Below are 20109 nucleotides of genomic sequence, written 5' to 3'. Positions count from 1 at the left end.
ATTTGGGCACTACAAGAAAATGTTTGATCTGACCATTCTTCTCCAAATGTGAGCTATTTCTCAGGTAGATAAAGAAAACAGCAATGTGATAATATCTAAGAAGCTAGTAAAAAATAAAATTATCAGAAAAGTTATTTAAAATAAAGCTTTGTGTCTACTTTAGTAAGACATTCTAATATAGTAGTCTTGATATGCTAAACTATACAGTCACCATGATTAGCAAAACATTGTTTCATTTCCTATTCTTTAGCATTGTACACGTGCATACTACATGTATAATTTATAAATAAATTAATATACATTCCTTGGGATCATTATTGAAATAGTTCAGAGCCCTCTTCTAGAAAATTTTTAAAATGTTGATTTCAAAACTAGGTAGAACGTTATCATGCAACCTCCAGGAACTCTTGAAATTTTTTTCATCATTGTTGTTGTTTAGTCACTAAGTCATGTCCGACTCTTTGCCACCTCATGGACTGTAGCCTGCCAGGCTCCTATGTCATGGAATTTTCCAGGCAAGAATACTGGAGTGGGTTGCTATTTCCTTCTCTGTTATCATTCTTAAGCCAGGCTATTTGAAAAGCATGGCAGGCAGTTCACAGTGCACAAAGGGGAGGGGAGGTGCCAGAAACAGAATTCTGATAGTTTTGTAATAGAAGCCATTGTTATGAAATCTCCATTGCTCAATAGAAGCTGTCCTGTTCTCAGGTAAGGGCTGATTCCCAAGAATAGACTATTCCTGCAAAGAATGGTAGGTTTCACATTGCAATGTGGGGTTCAGAGACTGAGCATGGAAGCCTGGGAATAACTAACCATGTTTTAACGATGACAGCAAATCAACTAGTGGGAGCAGTTGCTACATAGTGGCAGGTGGAGCTTTGCTGGGAGACGCCAGTTCTCCAGAGCCGCCATAAAGACCTAAGTCCGCTTAGACAGATAAGCATTTCTTTTCTTCTGAAAAGTCTAAATACAAAAATAAAAGTAAGTAATGGAAAAAGAAACATGATGGATATAATTTTTTCCTTTTCATCAGATTCTGCAGCTTTTGCAAGTTTTGGTAAGACTAACTGGGCAAACAATTTTGTTGCTGGGTATTCATTACAAATGTCTCCTTTCATATGATGAATGAAAATAGCCTCAAGAATCACCTAACACTTCCTGCCTGTTGGATGGCCTGAGAGAAGCCTCCCTGGGTAGACAAGTCTTCAGACTCTCCAGGGGAGGGCTTTCCAGATCCTGTCAACAACCCCCTGCAGTTGTTTTTGGCTGCACATTTGGGGAATGTTTTTCTTTCAGCTGGGCCTCACATCATTTACTTGGAACGATATGTTCTCCTCTCACTGCCATCCCAAATGCTGTGAACTTTTGGGAAGAAAATGCTATGGAAATGTGAAGCATTATTTTAAGAACAAAATCTCTGTAGCTTCTAAGCTTTTGCTAAGCACTGCATCTATAGGCTATGTATCTGCCGCATCTGTTTTTGTGTGTAGGAGGCACACTCTATTTATCACTGGGGATGAGTCATTCTTAAAGGAGCATAATCTACTGGAGCTTTTGTGTTTTAACTGCTCTCTGGTCAAGTGAGCTGTAGTATTTAAGCTTTAAGTGTTACATATCTAGGCCCCTTAGTAGCACCCTGCCAAGAACAACAGCTAGAGAGGAGAAAAATCTCCTTCCTTTTATTTCCTCTCAGTCTGTCTTTTCAATGATATTACTACAGAGGCAAAGGCAGGGTGGATCCTCAAGGGGAACTGCCATGAAAGACCAAGCCATCCCACACCTGTTCTGGAATTAGAACAGAGAAATTTGGCAAGGCAAGGAGACAGAGACAGGACAAGAGGAACCAGAGACATGACAAAGCACCAGTAAAGTAGCTCTAACCAACCATCAAATATCCACAGTAGTTGAAATCAGGGATTCTAAGTCTGGCTCTCAGATTGGGTCTTTAGTATGAAACCACTGGTATATATTGCTGACTCCCTAAAGATATTCCTTAGTTTTCCTACAGTTAAAAACAAAAACGAAAACCAAAACCAATAACTTTGACCCTCTTTGCAGTGCTATCTTGAAAGTGAAAGTGAAAGTTGCTCAGTTGCTGCCTCTTTGTGACCCCAGGGACTATATATACAATCCATGGAATTCTCCAGGCCAGAATACTGGAGTGGGTAGCCTTTCCCTTCTCCAGGGGATCTTCCTTCCCAGGAATGGGAAGGGAAGAACCCAGGGATCTAACCCATGTTAGGTTTGTCTACTATATACTGATACTTGAATAAAAATCCTCATCTGGACCAACATAGCTGTACGACTCAAGTCATGAATCAATTAGAACTTGGTCTGTAAGAGAAAACAGAATTTACAATACTGTCTCACATACTGACTCATTGTTTTACTCTCAGTTCCTACCTTCACATCTCGCTCAAAAAGAGGAAGAAATGTAATCCAAATGACTGTGTCTGCTGCTTTTTAGAGAGAGTAGTGCAGTCATTTTATAGATACAGGATTTAGTTGACCCCTGGATATAGTTTTTCTTTGTTATTAAAATTGTGTGCAAGGGGTCTGGGTCATCTGTTCAATCCCCACTTATGTCCAGTTATCCTTAACAATATGGAGATAACCTTTTCCATGGCCTAACTGGCTTTGTGATGTGTTAATTGTATGATTCTGTCTTGTTGACTTGAGAATATAGGAATGTTCTCTTTTAATTCCATTCCAATGAAGGTATGGCAACTCTTTGTCTTTATTCTTGTTTTTGACAGCTTAATCTTACTCTTTCTTTTGGGTTTAAGTAATAGAATTCCTCTTAAAATGTAAACATAATTTTGAAGCCATCAATATATTAGACCACCACCAACCCTCAAATTTTTCCGAAGGATTTTTTCCTAAAGAAATGTGAGGGAATGCAACTCTGGAGAAGTAAGCTGGGGTGAAGATGTAGGAGGCAGGAACAAATATAGTCCAGTCTGTACAGAGGGAAGCAGAGGTTACCTTACGGGGCCAGGAGAAGCAGTGGGGCCTTGGTTTTTCGGATTACAGGAAGATACAAATATTGCAAGATAGAGCACAGAAGAATGTCAAAGGGAAAGAGGCCCAGCTCTGCTTTCCTTTCCTTTAATCTGCTGTGTCATTGGGTGATGCTGGCTGGAAAGAGAATCGAGGAAGGAAGATGGGTAGCTCAAAGGGTATCACCGTCACCACAGAAGAGAAATGCTGGAAGAAGCTGGACTTAGGTCAAGAAACTTTAGTGTTTAGGACACACTAAACTTTAGTGTTTAGTGTTTCTCTGTATTCACTAGGATAATTGTAACAATGTTGAGCATATAGAATCCTTAGAAAACTGTTTTTCAAATAAATTCCAGATATTACAGAGTGTATAATATACCCATCCTTGTTCCTAGAGCATAATAATCACTCATTGAAAGTGCTCCTTTTCTTCCTCTCATTGCTTCCTTCTTCCCCTTCTTGTTGTTTTCACTGCTGTTTTTGTTACTTATTCTCATTACTTCCTCCTGCCTTTACTCCCCACTGCCACTGTACAGGTCTTACCCAAACGTTAAGGTCATTTCTCTAGTATTTAAGTTCTATCTCCTTCACTGAGCTTTCTCTAACCCTAACCCACATTGACCTCCTGTTTTGGGATTAATGCTTAGTTGCCCACTATCTTAAATTGTTCCTTGTTATTTCAAGCATTATTTAATATTTAATCTTGGTAGTTGAGCAAGGTGAGAGATACTTTAAATGCTGAAACCATATCCCTATTTGTTTCTCTGTATTCACTAGGATAATTGTAACAATGTTGAGCATATAGAATCCTTAGAAAACTGTTTTTCAAATAAATTCCAGGTATTTAATCAATAGTGTTTGGCTGTTTTCCCTCTGCATGATTAGAAAAACAGATACATTACTGTACTGTGATGATAAAGAAGAAGTGGATTTGTGCATATTCATGATTTACTCGGCAAACTCATATTTGTGCCCTGCCAGGTTGAAACCTATCCTTTATTTACTGTTGTGTCCAAAACAAATAGAAACAAATGAACAAAGGAAAGTATCCAGAAGAGGAAAAAAATACAAGCAATCACAACAAAAATCACAAAACATAATAAAAAAACACCAAAAATTCAAACATGCATGAAATGAATAAAAATAGTACATTTATAAGATCAACATAGATAATTGAGTATGGATTGCAACTGGGAAAGAATGACTTAGTCAAGCTTGTGTTTATTATCCTGGAATTGAAGCAAATATTTGAAATGAATTAATAATGAATAGAGCTACATCTGAGTTTTTTCCACATAATCTATTTTAGATCAAGAGTACTTTGTGGCAAGAACATGAAATCAGTTGAGACCAGATGACCTTTGCAAAGAATTGTGGCTGGTTAACTTCATAGTTCACTTCATATTGTATTTGAGACATGAAAGAAAAATCTTACAGTCCCCATCTGCTGAATTATCTCCCATCCGCTCCTTCAAAAGTCATACAGAACACCACTCTACCACAAAGCCCTAGAGTGGAAGACGCATACAAATAACTTACTCTGTCATATTCAAGCAGTGAAACAGCCATTTTAACTCTTGAGTAATTCAGGCAAACAAGAAAACAATACAGTTATATATGACTAAACATGCAGGAGAATCTTTCTTTTTCCTTCTGACTGCCCTCATAGTTTGTCAAATCAGCTTGAAATTAATTACATAATAAGGAGTGACATATTTTTTTATTTTTGGTCTGTGTTAAGGACTTAACTACCGCAATGTATTTGATAAGATATGCTAAAACATACCCATCTAGATTCAATTATAGCTTGTATTCAATCATACAAGCCCACCTATTCAAGGTCAGTTTAGGCAAGATCTGCAAGGAAAATGAAAATGGGAATAAAGATTCTTAGTGAGAGAGCACTATTTACATTAGATGAAAAATAAGCATGAAAAAAAGATAACTTTGTCTTACAGAGACAAGTGGTAGGCACAATCCACAGGTACAATGGAGCAGAACACTTAGAGAAAGAACAACTTCACAACACAAAGAAGTATGCACAGATGTGAAATTAATTACATAATAAGGAGTGACACATTTTTCAATTTTTGGTCTGTGTTAAGGACCTAACTACCACAATGTATTTGATAAGATATGCTAAAACATACCCATCCAGATTCAATTATAGCTTCTCTTTTGTTAAAAATAAACTTCTTCTAAATGCTTGATAGCAGAAGGCTTCCAAGCATTGGTATAGCCATAACTCTTGATTGCTGAGTAGTACGGATGTCTCCAAAGCTGAAAAAAACTCAAAAAGAACTGTTTAGAGAGCCCTTTCTTCCTCCATCCGGTCCTGTTTCTCAGTGATTCCCAGGCAAGATGTAGCTGGAAGAACATTAACACCAGTATATTGCAAATAGTTGCCTACATGAAACAGTTTATGTAAACTCTACCTCAAAGATGTTCCACTCACGTGGTAGAGTTTGGGCTTGGCATTGTGCAATGTGCTTTTATGTTTGCATCTGTGCATCCTTCTTTGTGTTGTGAAGTTGTTCTTTCTCTAAGTGTTCTGCTCCATTGTACCTGTGGATTGTGCCTACCACTTGTCTCTGTAAGACAAAAGTATCTTTTTTTGTGCTTATTTTTCATCTAATGTAAATATTGCTCTCTCACTAAGAATCTTTATTCCCATTTTCATTTTCCTTGCAGATCTTGCCTAAACTGACCTTGAATAGGTGGGCTTGTATGAGAACTGGCTTTCCTTTGTACTCCATTTCTTGATCAATGAACCAAGCGTGTGAGCAACTATGGTGTAAACTAAACAGAAGAACACTTTATTTTATTTTTACATGTTTCTGCTTCCACATGACAACATAACAGTTGGAACTGAAGGACCTTGTCCTTTGAAGCACCTCCCATTTTTATCACTTTTAAGCCATTATTTTCCTCTATGTGACCTTCCTTAAAACATCACTGCTCTTGTCTACCACACCCTGTAATTTATTTCAAGTTATATAAATGATTTGGCACAAAAGTTCCCTTTCTATGTGCTCTTCCATCTTCTTCAATAACTTCAAAACTTACACTTTTGACCTTGAAGATTTCTTGATTTGATTTCTTCTCATTCCTGATTCTATGGACCTATAGATCCTTTTTTGCTGAGTCACTCAGCCTGAACTTTGTCAGTCCAAGTCAATATTTTTCTTTCCAAGTTCTTTCATTCAGCACTTAACTGTTTCAACCAGTTTTTTACCTGCCTCTTTTCCCCATTTAATCCAACTTTTATTCTCGGTTCTTCACCCGTACATACTCAAATGGTGACTCCTGTCTCTCTTTTCTGAGCCAGCCTTGTATCCACAGCCAACTTTCTCGGTTGGCCTCTCTGATTCTTCTTTCTGCCCAGCTCATCAACTCTCAACCTTGGATAACCACTACGAGTTATTTTCCCTGCCTTTTAAATTAAATTAAATTTTATTTTATTTTTGAGTCTACAGAATGTTTTCAATGTTCCTTAACATTGAAAATTTGCATCTTAATTCAGCTTTAGCAACCAGTTTAGAAGTATTGTTTCCTTTCACCTCCCAATACTGTTATGAGACCCCACTACTTTAGGATGAAATACATATCAGATTTGCCTACTTTTTCAACTCTTAATCTATGTTCTCCTATGTCTCTTTCTCCTCCACTTTTCTCCAATTTAAACTTCATCTCTTGAAATTCTGGACTCTAAACATGACGAGTGTTTTCAGGATATTAATATCACAAGGATCTGCTTTTTGTCTAACATCTTCACTTTACACCAATCTGTAGACACAAGTGTTTGAAATAAAAACAAAAGCAAAACCAAGGGTCGTTCATTTAGCAAATATTTATTGAACTGCTCCTCTACTTAGGCACTTTCGTAGGTGTTTGGGATGCAAGGAAATAAGATTCAATGTACGGAAAATTTTGTGTGCATTTTCTTTTTAAAATACTAGTTAAAGTTCTTTACTTTCTTCAAAAACTTCTCAAATGTCCTAAATTCACTTCTTCTCCTTTTATTCTAGCCATTCCCATAGAAGTTACTTATGTCTGGCTTTGCTTTCATTGATACCATTCTCTCAAGTACTAAGATAAAATGATGACTTTTTTCGTTTTTTGAGAAGATCTTTTCTCTGTTCTCATTCTCTTTGTTAACTTCACTTTGTCTTCTATTCTGTTTTCCATTTTTCTGGTTCTCCTTTCATGTCTCAGACTTCTTATCTCCTCTCTCACTTTAAGTCTGATTGTCCTTTAAAGTGTCACAAATCCCATAATATTTTCTCTTTATTCACTCTATCAAGGGTTGACAGTGAGAAATCTTTATATTGATATGTGTTAAAGATTTCTCACTGTCATTCCTTTGTCCTGCTCCTAGAATTATATCTCAGCTCCTAAAGTTATATCTTGTACCTCCTCTGCAGCCTATAATTGAAATGGCATATCCAGTGTTTCTGTTTGAACCCCCTGCCACACCTCAGTTTCAACATGATCATAGATGTGATATAGATCTGAGACATTGAATTATGGAAGGACAGGAATCCTAACTGGGATGAGGGCACAGAGAAAGCTAACTTTTCTATAGAGTCAGCCCCAGAAACATCAGTGGGAAATGTCCCAAAGGCATTAATCCAGTAGATATGGTCATTTTCAGGTAGGCCAAATCAGTGGGTCTAAAACATTATTAGCAGCAGTTGGGGGAAAGGGTAGATGTGTGGAAGGTGTTTATCCTTAACAAGTCCTCAATTCATAGTTGGATATATGGAAAATATAAGACAAATATAGTCAAATGAACAAGTAAGAAACATGTGAAGCATTATGGATGCAGCTATTAGGTAGGATTCCTGAGAGGGTCCTAGAATAAAAAGCAAAGTCACAGAACAGACTTACATATAGACTGATGGTCAAGGCAGAAACCTAGGTATATGGATGGTGACGATCGGACTCCATAGTGCTGGGAAGAAAGAGAAGGGGTCAGGAGAAAGGTATCTTTTAGCTGAATGACACCATGGGATACGAGGTTAGCTTCTGATACCTATATGGGAAAAGCCAAGTTGTTGATAAACTTCCTGTGTTATTGCAATTCCTGTTTTACTGAACATCTCTGAAGTATTGACACTATCAACCACACATTAAGTCTTTAGTCTCTACTGCATTAACATCAATTGAGGGGGCTCTTTCAGGACTCTTCTGTATTTTCCTAAGTATTTCTTAGTCTTCCTTGTGCATTGCTCCTCTTTTTGTATTCCCAAATATTTGTTGTATCCTTGGGTTTCTGTCTTTGGTCTTCTGACATTCTATCTTTACTTTCCTTGGATTAAATTCTTTCATTTGGTTGATTTCAACTACTGCTGTATCCTGTTTCCTTGTAATCAGGTTTGCAGTTCTCACCTGATCTTTGGACTCACATATTTAACTACCTTCCAGTTTAGTCCATTGAGATGTCTTACTCAACATGCACAAATACAACATGTTCAAAGTGGGTTTGAATTTTCTCCCTCTCTCCAAACCCACTCTTTTTTCTGATGTTTCCTGTATTAATTAATTGCAACATTATTCATTTATTACTCCAGCCAGAAACTGAGTCATCCTAAGACACTTCCTCTCCCTTATCTCCCACATACAATCCACCAGCCAATCCTACCAATTTTATCTTATGATTATTTCTCAATATTTTATATTCTCCCAGTTCAGTCCATCATAATTGTGTACCTGGAATATTTCCCTAACCAAATCTCTGCTCATCCTGGTTGCTAACTGGCTTCTCCACATTACATTGCCTTTTAAACAATCTGGATGCTGTATCTGAAATCCTCATTTGGCCAGGTCACTTTCCTACTTCTAACATTGCCATGGTTCACCATTATTTACTGAATCAACCTAAGCTTCTTATTACAGCTTAAAGATTTTCATGAACTGGCTCCTGTCTGGGCTCTTCACATCATCTCCTTTTGTACCCTACCTTAAACTATTTGCCTAAAACTTACCTCAAGCTTTGCTTTTATCCACTTCTCATTTCCCAAACATGTACCTCCTCTTAAATCCATGATCATTTTCTCCAATCTTCTGTATCAACAAATACTCCTTTACTTTTCTTTACTTTTCTCACCAATAACTCAAGTTGCTCACAGAATTTGATTACTTTTATGCCTGAAAGTATCTCTCAGATCTGGACCTTCCATTCTATTCTTTTAATATTTCTTATCTGAACTATGAAAGCATCTTGATACTACTGGGTTTAGCTTTCTCAGTATTTGATGGCCACATTCTGTGTTGTGACTTTGGGTTTTCCTGAAAATATTTCTAAAATTATTGAACACTTATGGAGGAAAAGAACATATTATAAGTATCTTTATATCTATCTATTGAGAGATGTATCACCACTGGATTCAAAATAAGTATTTGATTAATACATAATTATGAGAAAAACAAAGAAAGTTATGACCAACCTAGACAGTATATTAAAAAACAGAGACATTAGTTTGTCAACAGAGATCCATCTAGTCAAGGCTATGGTTTTTCCAGTAGTCATGTATGGATGTGAGAGTTGAACTATAAAGAAAGCTGAGCACTGAAGAATTGATGCTTTTGAACTGTGGTATTGGAAAAGACTCTTGAGAGTCCCTTGGACTGCAAGGAGATCCAACCAGTCCATCCTAAAAGAGATTAGTACTGGGTGTTCATTGGCAGGACTAATGTTCAAGCTGAAACTCCAGTACTTTGGCCACCTGATGTGAAGAGCTGACTCATTGGAAAAGACTCTGATGCTGGGAGGGATTGGGGGCAGGGGGAGAAGGGGATGACAGAGGATGAGATGGCTGGATGGTATTACTGACTTGATGGACATGAGTTTGGGTGAATTCTGGGAGTTGGTGATGGACAGGGAGGCCTGGCATGCTGTGGTTCATGGGGTCACAAAGAGTCAGACACAACTGAGTGATTGAACTGAACTGAACTGATGAGAAATCACATAAGTAGGTAGATAGATAGATTCTTATTGCTGTTGTCTGGTTGCTTTGTCCAACTCTTTTGCAACCTCATGGCCTATAGCCCACCAAGGTGCTTCTGTCCTTGGAATTTCCCAGGCAAGGATACTGGAGCGGGTTCTTGTTTCCTTCTCCAGGGTATTTTCCTGACTCAGAGATTGAACCCATGTCTCCTGCATTGCAGGCAGATTCTTTACCACTGAGCCATCTGGGAAGCCCAGATAGATAGTTAAAGGTAAATAAATACATGGTCATAATCAGTCTGCCAAAGTTATGGACATGGGGTAACACTTTTTCCCTGTAAGTTTTTTGGTGACATAAAGTACTAGCATAACATAAGGATGGAATGTCATTTTCTTCCTCCTAACAAAGAATCATGGAACATTTATTGCAAAATTTATTATAAAATGTTCATCTAAATAATTGCCATGTCATTCACACTCACCTCCTTGCCCACCTTGTGTGGAGCAGAAGATGTTTGAAAGTTTTCTAGGGTTTTATGAAACAGATAAGCAGCTGACTCCACAAAATTTGGGAGAAAACTCAAGAGAATATTTCTTTCTGGTGTTTCCTATTTTTGATATGACTAAAAATACTGTTAAAAAAACAACTTTTTGGGAAGTAGTTTCCATGAAAGTTCTATTACTTTCCTTTTTCCTCCTGCCAATTCAAGGGGAAAAAAAGCTGCTCCAAATTCGTCTTAAATTGAAGCCCGATGAACAACTACATGCTTTTAATAATTCAGTGGCTTCATAAATGGTCCCTCAAGGCATGAACCAAACTACCATGTATACTGTTAATGAGAATGGGAAACTTGGAAAGAGAATGGAGAAGTGAGCCTGCTTTGTAATTGAAGATGGTCTAAAGATGCCTTCTGTTTCTCAATTTAAGTAGCAATTATAAATAGTGACTACTTACTATGTTCAGAAGAAAGGTCTCTGCTTATTTTGTGGAAAGATACTGATAGTTTTCACTTTTGATCAGTTCATTTTGGGGGGCCTGCTTGTCACCATACCTCTTATTGGACATTGAATCAAAGACTCATATTTCACTTTTTTACCTTCCAGAGTCATTCATCTGGTGGCTTCCCCTCATATCCGACAGCTCATGCATAATCCGGATGTAACACAAGACCAGCCATCCTTGGCCCTGCAGCCATCCTCTGTAAGTTGCAGTTGTAGCAAGCGCTGTGTCTAAAAGTGGAGACTGCCTTTATTGTTGGCAAGCTGATGACGGGGAAGAAAACAGTGTCTGAGTTCTCAGAGAGGATAACCTTATCTCGAGTGTAAGTTTGTTTGGAATGTCAGTAGACAGTCTGAACAAAAGAATTCCTTCTATGGTGAAGACGCCTGTTTTTTGAATTTTTCACTGAAGAACTAAATTGAAACAATGGGCTCTGGGGGAAGAAAACAGAGTCAGATCATACTTTAGATCACTGGCATTTACAATTAGGATTTTTATTTTTCCTGGAGACCCAAATGGTAGGTATATACCATTTTGATTCAATTGTCTGCTTTCAACATTTTTCCCATACCACCAATTTTGGCGGTCTAGACAGTGTGGTTGCTCTCTGGTAAGTGGGCTTCTTTCTGGGAATTGATTTCTTTTGGATCATTGAAGAAGTCTCAGCAGACCTGGATAACTCTTCCCACACATTTCTTTTGCCAACATATTTCAATATCTATGAGGCCATAATAAATTAATACATCTGTATCATATTAATACTACATTAGAGCAAAGCAGCAGTAACATGATCCAACAGAAACATTGCTCACCCCCTAAGAGTTTCACATGGCTCCGCAGGACCAAAACCATTACTGTCAACTCCAGCTCACAGACCTTATGTCTGTGTAAAGGCAAAATAGACAGTATTCTGGGTGCCTCTGAGTCATATAAACTGTCTTTTTCTCAACACCAACACTGCTGTCCAGAGATAAGGAAAGCAGACACTCAGACTAGTTACACTGTGAGCTCTGCCTTTTTTTTATAACCCTAAATATTCTCCTTTTTAGCATTATTAGTTTGTCATTCTCTGGATAATTGTTCATAAATCGTTGCTTAAATTGCTCATGACTCCAGTGTTTCTTGCCAAAAAGCATTTCACTGAATATTAGATAGATTTTCCAAAATAGTTTACTCATAAGATACTTGGATTTCAAATTTTCAAAATCATAGGAAAAAACATAAAGAAAAAAAATTAAGGCTTTGTATAATAGCCAAGTTTGCTGGATACAATTTTTATTTTCCAAGTGCATAACACAGATGCATGAATCTTCACTGGGCCCTTTCTTTCTAACCGCACTCCTAAACATCTATTTCTTCTATTTAGTCTGGTCCAAGCATAGCACATTTCTTTTTTATGGAAGCTCTTTTCCCAAAAGTTTCCAAAGAAAGAAATGCCATAACTTTGAGGGTTAATTAACTCTATTGTTTCATAAAGACTTTATAGGGACTAACCTAACTTTATGCTGCATTGAAAATCACTGTCCTGCACTTATTGCCATCATAAATAAAAATCAAAAACAGCTGCTTACCTCTGCTTATTCTTTTTCACATCCTTGAAATATGTTGGTAGCTGTGTCCCTTCATATTTCTGCACTAAACAGACCCAGTTCCCGTGACCTTAAGTCAGAGAGACAATTTTCCAACCATTTAATCATTTTCATTGCTCTTCTTTGGATCTGCTCCAAATTCTCCTTCCCTGGGTAGGCCCCCATGGTCAGAGTGTTGCAGTGTAGACTCCTAAACAGTGCTGACCAAGTAGGAAGTTACTTCCTTGGAGGCTCATAGCATGAGTCTGATGTCATTCTATCCATGTGGCTACATCTAGCTTTATGTAATCCCAACATGTGACAATCGAGACAGACTTTTAAAAGAAAATTTGCAATAAGATTCACCATAGGAGAACTTCTGGAAAAAAATTTTTTTTCCAAATAATGTTTGTTTTTAAAATCTATATTTCAACAACTGTAATTACTGAGAACATGATATGAAATGAAGTATACAATATGCATTTATTTATTCATTCATTCCTTTTCTTTCTGTATTTTTTGGCAGGGGCGGGGGGATTGTGCTGGGTCTTAGATGCAACATGCATCTTAGATCCCTGACCAGGGATCAAACCCATGCCCCCTGCATTGGGAGCAAGGAGCACTGGACCACCAGGGAAGTCCCCACTGATTCATTCTTTCATTTATTCAAGAACATTTGTCAAATATCCTGTATATTCTGGTAGCCACTGGGGATAAAAAAATGAACACCATACCTCATCCAACTTGGCTCTGTACCTCGAAGAGAGACAGGATAAGCAGTTTGGCCTTTGGAATAAGTCAGATCTTTATGGAAACTATGGTCCACCATTTACTAGCTGCAAATCATCAGCACATACTTGCTTTCCCTAAACCTTAATTTCCCCATCTTTAAAATAAACATAATTTCTGTCTCAAAAGGGGTGACAAAGTTTGAATAAGAAATACATATGACTAGTATGATAGCAGCTTTTTGTTATTATGTTCCAGAGCCTTTCATATACCAGACAATTTTATTTACTGACTGAATTAAAAGAATAAATAAATAAGTGAAACATATTTGAAAACTAATTATTACTGGACAATAAAATAAGGGTTATAACAAAATTATGAACAAAATCTCATGGGAGAACAAAGGAGCAAACTCTTAATAAGCTTACTTGTGGAGACTCCAGGAAATAATATTTAAAGGGTGTAATTAAAGTCAAGTAGATGTTTACTAGGTGGAAAATGTGAGGAAGGGCATCCCATACAAAAGAAAGAACATGTGTAAAGGTGTTGAAACACAAGTAAATATGGCAGGTTAAGGAATGTGAGAATCCAGATGCATTCTGAATGGGAGGGTTAGATGAAGGGCTTTTGCAAATGATGGGGCTGGAGAAGTAGGTTTGGGTAAAGATGAAAGTCACGAAAGTAAGTTATGAGAATCTATTCTTCAGGCAATAGAGAAAAAGTGAGATTTCAAGCAGAAGAATCAGGTTCAAAGAGAATTTGGAAAAAAATTAGTAGGGTATAACTGGCTTGGGGCTTCCCTCATAGCTCAGTTGGTAAAGAATCTGCCTGCAATGTAGGAGACCCAGGTTCAAGTCCTGGGTCAGGAAGATCTGCTGTAGAAGGGATAGTCTACCCACTCCAGTATTCTTGGGCTTCCTTGGTGGCCCAGCTGGTAAAGAATCCACCTGCAATGTGGGAGACCTGGGTTCAATCCCTGGGATGGGAAGATTCCCTGGAGAAGGGAAAAGCTATCCACTCCTGTATTCTAGCCTGGAGAATTCCATGAACTGTATAGCCCATGAGGTCCCAAAGAGTCAGACATGACTGAGAGACTTTCACTTCATTTCAGTTCACATAACTTGCAAAAGTATCTAGCATGCAATGGAAAGAAAAGAGATTGAAACAGAGATACCACTATGATATGAAATCTGTTGACGTGATCCATGGATGCGAGGAGTAAGGTCTGAGTTAACAGTGGCAGCTGGATAAGATGTGAATAACAGTGAATCATGAGTTTGGTTTTAGTCAAGTAGTGTAAGACTTGCTCTACAGACTTGAAAACGAGGATCTGTGGCTTGGAAGAAAGGTTTGGAGCAGAAAAAAAAATTGGGAACTGTCGACCTATGGATAGCAATTGAAGTTTGAGAATGGATACAGTCTCTTCTTGAGCTTGGGATCCTTTTTGGTTCCTATCTACTTGCCATTCCTAATCTATATCATACTTACAAAAAATGTTTTTTTCCTGTCAAAATATAAATTACTTTAGAATAGTCTCTTTGGCATAATTTAATACTATTTGTTTGTCCATCTGTCATTAATTCATTTAAAATTTAAATGTTTCCAAGAGACTAGCCCCTTTACTAAAGACACACATCTGTCTCCAGATCCACTTGCCTAAAGAAATCTGCCCCAGAATCAGGACTATACTGAGTGCACTTTTTCTTTCTTAAAGCACGAGTGACAGGAATATGTAAGAATATTGGGCTCCATTACATAAGCAGGGAACTAAAATAAGAAGAAATGATTATGTCTTGAGATGTCACTCGAACAAAAGTCATTGATTAAAGATCCATTTGCAACCATTTGCAGCACACTATCACTCCATCGATTCTATTGCTTCTCAAATCCAGATCTATCCCAAGCCCACCTTCTTTGTCTTCCAAGTCACAATAAAGTTATCATGTCTGACTGGGGAGTGTTGGATTGCTCTGTCAACATTGCCCTCCTCAATCTCAAATCCTTTTGTTAAGCAGTCATATGAAGAAAAGAAAGAAAAGAAACACAGAGCCATTGAAAGACAGAAGCTCTTGGTATCCATCAATCAGCTATAATCATGCATAGGATACTTTCAAATGACATCATTTCTATCTTATTGTTTCAGAAAATTTAGAGTATTAATTTTAAAAACCTATAACTTTCCTTGAATTTCTCTAATTTAAAAAAATCTGCTTTCTAAGACTCTCTGGAATTTTTTTTTTTTAAATTTCAACTGTGATTGGAATCTTTTATAAAATGAGATCTTCTTACTCTTGTCCTACTTTTTTTTTTTTTTGCATCTGGATAAAGAGCAAGGGACAAAACTTCGTTGCAATTAAAAGATAAAGTTCTAAAGTGAAAGTGAAAGTCACTCAGTCATGTCAGACTCCTTGGGACCCCATGGACTGTATTCACAGTCCAGAATTCACCAGGCCAGAATACTGGAGTGGGTAACCTTTCCCTTCTCCAGGGGATCTTCCCAACCCAGGGATTGAACCCAGGTCTCCCATGTTGCAGGCAGATTCTTTACCAGCTGATCCACAAGGGAAGCCCAGTTCTAAGTTGTGTCTAAAAATTATCATTAAAAAAGTAAGTTAAAGATCTAATCTAATCAGGCAACAAGGAATCATTTTTTATAGTAAACTGTCTTTCTAATGTCCTATTGTTCCCATACTCTAAACACCCACAGTATCTGACATAGCAAGCTTTTTCTCATGGGAGAACATCCCATCACTTTAAGAATAATTCTTTGCATAATTAAAACCATGTGTCATGAGCTCCTTGATTGAAACTTGTTTGGAAATCATTTTCCATATTAAAATATATTTCTCTGGATTTTCATCTTCTAGCAGCCTAGTGATTCATTTCTCCCAGCCTCATTCTCTGGTGGCTTAGATGGTAAAGAATCTGCCTGCAATGCAGGAGACATGGGTACAACCCCTGGATTGGGAAGATCCCCTGGAGGAAGGCATGGCAACCCACTCCAATATTCTTGCCTGGAAAATCCCTATGGATGGAGGAGCCTGTGGGCTACAGTCCATGGGGTGAGACATGACTGATAGACTAAGCACAGCACACACAGTCTCATTCTTAGTGGTAAGAGCTTGTTGCTGTTCAGTTGCTCAGTCATGTCCAACTCTTTGTGAACCCATGGACTGCAGCATGCTAGGCTTCCCGGTCCATCACCATCTCCTGGAGTTTGCTCAAACTCATGTCCATTGAGTCAGTGATGCCATCCAACCATCTCATCCTCTGTTGTTCCCTACTCCTCCCGTCTTCAATCTTTCCCAGCATCAGGGTCTTTTCAAGAGACATTTCCTCGCATAACGTGGCCAAAGTATCAGAGTTTTAAGTTCAGCATCAGTCATTCCAATGAATATTCAGGACTGAATTCCTTTAGGATTGACCGGTTTGGTCTCCTTGCTGTCCAAGCAACTCTCAAGAGTCATTTCCAACACCACACTTCAAAAACATCAATGTTTTGATGCTCAGTCTTCTTTATGGTCCAACTGTCACTTCTATACATGACTACTGGAAAAACCATAACTTTGACAATATGGATCTTTGTTGGCTAAGTAATGACTCTGCTTTTTAACTAGGTAAGAACTAGCTAAAACTATAAGTGAATTACTGTGAATGAGTGTTTGGATGCCAAAGCACCAACTTAGGGAAGAGAATGACTTTGCACAAAGAAGGGATTTCAAAGGTCATAGTTTCACACCCCTTGGATCAGTTATCAAAAAATTAATTCATGAGACAAAGGATCATTGACCACTTCTAAATCAGACCACAATGGTGTACATGGACAGGTAGAATTGTTCTTACACCAATGCTAGGTGTTTGGAATGCAGGCATGCTGAGGCTTCCAGCTTCTCATAGCTGTCTTTTAGTTTATGCTTTCTACCATTTTGCTTTAAATAATTCAATCTGGATAGCTTTTAGTGGAAGGATTCTTTTTGTATGATATTTTCACAAATAAATATATAATGAAACCCACAAAACTGGAAAGCAGAAAGTTTTGTCTACCACAGATAAGATTCTATCATTTCTCTTTTACTAGACTCCTCATTGCAAACAAAGAAATCAGATTTTTATGACAAATTTAGGTATTCCTAATAAAGTGAAAGACTTTTTAAGGTTTTAAATGACTCGATTTCATCTTTTTTTTGGCAATTACATATACTCCGCATTGCAGATCTTTAATTTCTCTAGAAAAAAATCTTTGCAAAATTATTTATCTATTAACTTTAAATATATTCTTAGTGGGGAACACAGAGGCCAAGTAGTCACTTAAATTTTATATTTATAATTTCTTACTTTTTGTCCAAGCATTTTAGTAATCAAATGATTTAGCACATGATGTTTCTGTGGATTAGCCCACATCTGTTTCATAAATCTAGAAAGATTCCTGAGAATTGTCCAATATTTTTATGGGAATAATAGAGTAAGTCCAAACCTTTTCTTATATATATGTCTGGATATACATACATCATATATATATATATATATATAACATTTATGATATATATAAATTCTCTTCTAGACAGATCTTCTGTACCTAGCAAATGTTTATAATCAGGAATCTAAAAAAAGGTAATCAGAGAACTCAACAGTTAAATTTCACTAATACTCAATAATCTGTTTAGTTTACCCCAGGCTTGAATCAGTGAGATATAAGGAAAAAATCAGGGATTTTTAAGTAAAATAATCTGAGTTAATATGATATCACTTATATGGGGAACCTAAAATATAACATAAATGAACCTATCTACAAAACAGAAACACACAGACAGAGAGAACAGACTTGTAGTTGCAAAGAGGGATGTGGGGAGAGGGAATGATGGATTGGGAATTTGGGGTTAACAGATGCAAATTGTTGTATATAGGATGGATAAACAACAAGGTTCTACTGTATAGTACAGGAAACTATTTTCAATATTTGTGATAAAATATAATAAAAAAGACTATAAAAAGAAATATATATATGTATAATTGAATGACTGCTGTACAGCAGAAACTAATGCAACATTGTAAATCAACTATATTTCAATAAAAAATAAAAATGATCTGGGTAAATAGTCCAGATATGGTATTACTTATATTCCTTCATCCATTAGAAAATATTTACTAAACACTTACTATGTGTTAGACTCTGTATTAGAGGATAACATATCCTTATTATGTGTGTAGAAAGTTACTTAATAGAGAGCTTCAGCTTTTGAATCTGCAAAAAAAGGGAAATAATTACTTTACAACAGGGTTGAGGAAAGACTGAATATGATAGTGTAACAGTCTGCCACAGTCTGCCACAGTCTATACATACATGAAAATGTTCTAGGTCAAACATAAAGAGAAAGTGGTTGATGCTGAACTTTGGAGTCATGGTCAACTATATCTTCATAATAAATAAAAGAAACGTAGCATAAGAAATGAGAAGAACACAGCAGGATTGTCCCAGGGAGCTTTAGACAGATCTGTGTTCAAATCCTAACATACATGATTAGTTTTTGAGTGACTGTGTAGGGTCTCTTTGAGATTCAATTACTTCATCTTTTACTCCCCATATGATTACTCCCCATCATATTACTCCTCATATGATTGTTGAATGAAATGTGATAATAGTTGTAAGGAATCTAACACAATTGATGGCAGTAATTATTATTCTTGTTGTTGCTATTCTTATTAATAAGGATTTTTTGAAAATTCTAAGTCTGTCATTGCCATCTGGCCTTTATCATCATGTTTTTCCTAAGTCAATAATGAAATAACAAATGGAGTCATAAAATTGCATGAAAATTCTAGCAGTCTATCTCTAATGAAAATTATTTTCCAGAAAATTCTTCCTTTGTAAGAAGAAAAGTAGCTATGAGAAAACTCCCTGATCAAAACTACTGTCTATTGAATAAGGAAGTGGTTTCATACTTAGACTAAAAGTTGGGTCTCTAGGTAGAAAAATAATCAACACTTTTCTACTTAAGATTTCATAGGGTTTCTTTGAACAAGTTCATGGAATCTAAACTAAAGGAAATGTTATTTCCTCTGAGTTAAGAAAGAAACCAATATGTTCTTTAACTTTATCTTCTTAATCATTACTTGTTCATCTATTCATATTTTAAACTCCGTTTAGAAAAGAACTATTTATTTTCCTATGTCAGCATTCTGCTCTTTCTCATGTGTGCATTCCTTATCCACAGAAAATGATAGAAAATCCTCCATGTGAAAGGTTTAGCGAAAGTAACAGCACCAACATTCTTTTATCTGTGATGATGGAAAGATAATCCACATGTGAAAGCACTTGGTGCTTCAGCTTATTTTGAATGACAGAAGTATAATAGAATCCCCTAAGCATTAACATTCTACAATAACATGGCATTGTCATCCTTTGTCTGATCCGAGCTCATACAAATCTCACTCGGTGTTTCAAACTCCTAACAAAAACTGGAGAAATACACCTCAAAGCTATTATGTAGAAATGGATTAGGTATAGCTCTAAATCTTTAAACAAACCCTTAATGATACAAAAGTCCTATTTATATACTTCTCATGGGATGTTTATAGATAAGATGAAAATTATGAATCTAGGTATCACAAGCAATTTGCATGCCTAAATCCTGTATATATTTTGCTTCTTACAGTATTAGCCTTTTCTGTCCTTTCTTGGCATTTGATGTTTTGGTTTCTTGATGTTCTGCAAACGGTTTTAAGAAGGGTGGGTGAGAGGAAAATTCCATATTCATTTGAATTTAGAATTAAGGGCATTGGGTAATATTCCATTCTTTCCTGATTTTTAATTTTTAAAACAAAGCTATTACCCTTTGATCAAGTATGACAATTCTTTGGCAATT

The sequence above is a fragment of the Capra hircus genome, chromosome 5 (genome assembly GCF_001704415.2).
Source record: "Capra hircus breed San Clemente chromosome 5, ASM170441v1, whole genome shotgun sequence".
In the NCBI taxonomy this organism is placed as follows: domain Eukaryota; kingdom Metazoa; phylum Chordata; class Mammalia; order Artiodactyla; family Bovidae; genus Capra; species Capra hircus.
This window is presented reverse-complemented; position numbering follows the sequence as displayed.